The sequence below is a fragment of the Theobroma cacao genome, chromosome 6, assembly GCF_053813885.1.
Source record: "Theobroma cacao isolate CCN51 chromosome 6, ASM5381388v1, whole genome shotgun sequence".
Lineage (NCBI taxonomy): Eukaryota > Viridiplantae > Streptophyta > Magnoliopsida > Malvales > Malvaceae > Theobroma > Theobroma cacao.
The window spans coordinates 2093326-2099325 of NC_142644.1; positions in this window are offsets into that span (position 1 = coordinate 2093326).

Sequence of the window (6000 nt, forward strand, 5' to 3'; positions counted from 1 at the left end):
CCCGAGCAAACTCTTTAATATTAATAAAAAATTAAACATTGTTAGATCTACCGTTAATTAAAACTGATGTATCTAGTACAATTCGGCTATGTCAACTACCGCGTAATATGAACTGTCACGTGACTACGTCAACTTGTCAGGTCATATATCACATGGGCATAAAATGTTAGTTATCATTAAATTTGACTGTTATGAATATTTTTGTAAATATATATTTATGTTATCTATATCTAGATCATTTGGATGTAAATTAGATTAGATCAACATTATAATTTAATCCATTCATATAATCTTTTAGTATTATTTTCATCTTGTAAATTTTATCTAGATAAGGGACTATTAGCCCATAAATGTGCCCTTTACTTCATTTATAAATACACACTTGAATAAGATCTTCTTTCTTCCTTTAAATACTTTATTTCCTTCTAAATACTTTCTCTTATATTTATCTGATAGTTGTTCTTTCAGTTATATTTTATATCACGTTATCAGCACGATTATTTAATCTCTCAAGTTTTTGTATTATTTTATTTTCATCATCTTCAAACTTTAAAAGGATTTCAATGATTAGATTTTGATTTCTAATTTTAGCAAATCAGATAAGTGTTGGTATTATTTTATTTTCAATATCTCGAATCTTTAAAAGGATTTCAATGGTTGGTCTTTAATTTTTGATTGTAACAAATCACGTAAGTAACTTGATATATCTTTAGTGTTTTCATTATCTAAAAATCAACCTTAACATGAATTTTGCTATCATGTAATGTTAAACCCTATTCTATAAAATAATTACGACGTCATTTACATGCTCAATAGAATGTTTGCATATTTAGGAAGTTCGAGGAATCGTTAAAAGACGATATTGCCTCTAATGGTACCATTAGGTCGATTAAGCCTCGAACTAGTTCAAATAGGAATTTTAAGGTGTATTTAAGAGTTTCACGGTCCAAGGATGACTCAAAATGATAATTCGGAGTTCGAAGATCAATTTGGAGTCAAACTGGAATTTTCGCTATTCAGGGGCAAAATGATCATTTGCCACCTGGGGACAAAATGAGAATTTTTAGAAAAGATTTTTTGGCCCCATTTGACTTATTGGAGTATGATTTGAGGTTTAGAAGTGAAAAATTTTAATTTCGATATAATTTGGAGTACAGGGGTGAAATGGTAATTTTACCACCCTAGGGGCAAAACGGTAATTTTGCACCTCCAGAATATTTTTCCAGGACAAGGTCTTCACCCATCATCATTTTTGACCCTTGAATAATGTGTGGTGGAGATTTAAAGCTTAAAAAATAGACCAATCATGGAATGCCATGTGGCAAGTTTAAATTATTATATTATTTAACTATAAAAATCAGCCCACACCACCATTTTCTCTTCATTATGGCTGCCCATAGCAAGAAAACAAAGGGGAAAGGAAGAACAAACCCAAGGTGGAAAGAAATTCAAGAGAAAAGTGTGGATTTTTAAGGAAATCAAGTGGAAAAAGGTAAAATTTCTTGATTTTAGTTTATGAACTATTTTCTGATGCATTTTTCCTTAATTTCCATGGTTGAAAAGCATGCTTTCATGGTGAATTCATGGATGGTCAAAATGGGTATGGAGAGAGAATGATTATGGATTGGTTTGATTTTTAGGTATGTTAGTGTTTTTAGGTGATTAATGATGTGTAGCATGAAAACAAGTGAAGAAAACCACCAAAGGTTTGGTGCCCATCAATAGCCGAATTCTCTAAGTGAATAATGAGGAAGAATGAGATGTTATTCTAGGTGATTTGATTAAGAAATAATAGTTTTTGGTGTAGGAATTAATGAATTATGGAGAGAAAATTAAGTAGGAAAAATCACGGAGTTAGTGTACCATTGTTGGCCGAAAGTTCTAAGAAGAAAAGTGAAGATAAATTTTACCTAATTGTGTGTTAATTAGTTGTGCTTGGTGAATTGAGGGATTGGAAAAGAAATGGAGCAAGTTGGAGTGAAATTGGACGCATTGGCCAATTTATTGGATGAAAAATCGACTTAGGCCAATACCGAGTCTAGATGGCTACCGGTGCATTTTTCATTTCTTATCATGCATATATATCGAGCCTGAAATAGCTTATGACTGTTAGACACAATTTAATTGGAATATGTGTCATGGATTATGGCTAGGTGGTGAGCCATTGGATACGGGTAAAGGACTGTACCCGCAGACTAAAAATAGGAGTATTTCCATTCCTAATATTGTGAGTGAACAATTTATCGTCTTAAATATCTAGAGTAATTATACTTGTTTGATGCTTTTTTTGAATGGTGAGTTTAAATTATAAAATATTATGTTTTTCAATTAAAATATTTTTTATAAAATTGAGATTTATACTGGTTTTGAAATCAAATATTATTTTGGAAAAATTGAGTATATGGAGACTGTGTTGAATTTATGATTTTATATGTTATTGAAATTGTGGCTTATGACACTATGGTGGCATGATGGTTAAATTTTTGAGATTTGCATGAAATATATGAACAGTTTTGGATTGGTCTTGGTAGACTGGATTAAATTTTATTCGCCATATTATGCTACTGAAAATTTTATAGGTCTGATGGTATATTAAACAATCACTACAGTGGTAGGGGTTTCCGTGGACTGCCTATGAGAGGGGCACTGTAACCCAATTATATATTTACCTCCGAGGGGGAGGTGTTGGATGAAGTATCTCCTGAGGTAAGATTTGAGTGCACCTCACGTTCGGGCCACCACGTGAGAGTGAGACTCAACCAACGCCAAGGAACGACTGTGTGTCAGATGCGAAAACATGTTTATAGGTATGAGACATTTAGCAGCCTTGGCGGTCTCAGTGGGATACCTTGATGAAGGTATCCGCGATAATGATTCTGGCAGGGGCCAAGTTTAAGAAACTCATAAGCCGGGAAAATTTTGATGAAAAGAAATTGTTTGGTATAAACTGAAACGAATTTTGCGTTATGAACATTATTGAGATATAACGTTTTTATATTATCTCAGTCTACTCGGCTTTAGATGCTTTTGATGGTAATTGTTTACTCACTGGGATTATGTAATCTCACCCCTCTTCCTATCCATTTTTCAGGCTAAGGACAGTTTGTTGATAGTTGATTAAGACGAGAATTAATCTCGGAGTTGCATCCTAGAAAGTAAGGGTTAGTAGCTTTACACCTTCTTGGTCAGTTGGGGGCCCACGTGTTGCTGTAAAAGTAATTTTATGCTTTGGTTATTTGTTTTATAGTATATATGAATATAATTAACTTTTACGCTATAAGAATTATTTACCGATAGCTTTATAAAAATTATTTTACAAGAAAATAGTTTATTTTATTGAATATTTTTATTATATTCAAATGGTCAAATTTTCACTTCAAATGAATTTTTTAGATACTTAATTTGTTTTTAAATCACTAAATATATATTTTCTGCTTACCTACTACATTTTTAGCAAGTTTTGAGATTTTTGATGAAAAATGACGAAAATGCCCTTATGAGCTAGAAAACAATATGTTATGTTATGATTTGGAAATGACTCGTAATCCTTCGAATTATGATATTTGATAACTATTGCTCACCGGGGAAGTGCGAAAGCTGATACGAGAGCCTTGCGAGGTTTCGATCAGCATTCGAGGTGAAGAATGTCTGTCGAGGTTTGGCGGCGGTTGTCATGGGCTTGATGGGAGTCCCGGGTCGTGACATGTAATATATATTATATTTTATCCTTTGATTGGAAAGTAAATTTACTATTATATAGTTATTAATAAAAAATCATGAATGTCCATTTCCTAAAGTGAATGCTACAAATGAGCTACTAATAAAAATCATAAATCCATCTATTCTTTGAAGTGAATGTGACATCTTTTAATAATTATGATTATAGTTATGAATTCATCCATTTCCTGAAGTGTCATTTAATAATTACAATCATGGACATGGAAGAGGTTGCCATAATGATTTATACTATCACTATTTTAATTCTAAGGATAATTTTACCACAAAAAGTGGATAACCCACCAAGAAGTGCATGGATGCTTGTAACCCACCAAGAAATGGATGGATACTTGTCACCCACAAAAAATGAATGGATATTTTTAATCCTTTAGAAGTGGATGAATAATGAAAAGACAAAAATGAAAGAAACAAAAGAAATATGGAAAACATATTATCATTGATGTGGCATGAAAGACCGTTGGTCACGTACCTATTGTATGTCTTGAATTTTATCAAGCATCATTGAAAACTAAAACATTTTGTGATGATTTTAACCATGACCAAGTTGATATAACACATCAAGATGTTTGTCCACCTAAAAGAGAAATTGATTAAATGATTAATAATGGAAATATCCATTGTTGATTTCTTATCTGGAAAAAGGAATTGATCATTTGATTGGTAATGAAAATATCCAAAAATGAAATTTCTTAATAGTAGTTGGTATATTTTAGTTTAATTATATTATGAAGATGTATTAATATGTTTTTATTATATTTAAATGATATGTTCTTATTATATATGTATTTTAATATTTAATAATTTTTTATGTTAACTTGTAAGCTTTTTATTGCATATATCTTATTTTAAAAATATGGATATTCATCTTGTTGGATTCAAGAACCATGATGTAAATATATATCTTGCAGACATGGTTATAACATATTCTATATTTAAAGACAATAAATATTTTTTTCACTTAAAAATGGAAGAAGCTAATATCAATACAATATTTGGTAGTACAAGATTAATTGAAAGCTTTGGAAGAGCCAATATTTTATTACTCGAAGGAACAAAGTTTATAATAAAAGAAGCATTATATTCTACCAAGTTTCAAAGAAACTTATTAAGTTTTAAATATATTTGTTTGAATGGATATCATATTGAGACAATAAATAAAATGAACAATTGATATCTCTATATTGCATTTATTATCTCGGGTAAGAATTATATAAGAATAAAAATAATTACCCATTTTGTTCTCTGGATTGTATTGTATAAATATTAGAATAATTAAAACTCATGCTATAGTAAACTAGAAGTTTATTAATAATTTTAATGTTTGACATAACTGATTAGGCCATCCTGGATTAATAATGATGCGAAAAATTATTGAAAATACATGTAGTCATCCATTGAAAAACTAAAATATTTTTTAATCTAATGAATTTTCATGTGCTGCTTGCTCTGGCAGTAAATTAGTTATAAGGCCATTACTAGCTAAAGTTGAGACTGAATCTCTTACATTTTTTATTCAAGATGATATATGTGGATCCATACATCCATCATGTGGATCATTTAGATATTTTATGATTTTAATCAATGTATCGACAAGATAGTCACATGCATGCTTATTATCACCTAGCAATTTGGCATTTGTAAGATTACTTGCACAAATAATTAGTTTTTCGAGCACATTTTTCTGATTATGCAATTAAGACAATTTATCTTAACAATGTTGGTAAATTTACGTCTCAAGCTTTTAATGAATATTGCATGTCAATTAGAATAAATATTCAACAATTTGTTACTCATGTTCATACACAAAAGTGTCTAGCAAAAATCGTTTATTAAACACCTTAAATTGATTACAAGACCATTATTTATGAAATCTAAAGTCTCAATTTCTGCTTGAGGGCATGCCATTTTGTATGCAACAGCACTTGCAGCATATGTTGCAATTGCAAAAACTGTAATACCCCTCACAAAGTATTTATTATAAAAAAAAAATTAAATTAAAATTATTAAGCTATAGTTTTATAAAAATAATAAGTAGATATTATTTTAGTATTTTATTTATTTACAATTATGACCTTGGGTGTCTTAATAATTAAAAAAATAGAAGAATGGGTCTTTAAGTAAAAGAAGAAGTTTAATTAAGTCAGTTTTATTATCACGTTTAAGTTAGTGGGATTAAGGGTCAGTTTATTTATCCCATTTAAGTTAGTGGGGTTAAGTAGTTTATAAGTTTTAAAAGAACAGACAACAACTTACGTTAGTTCA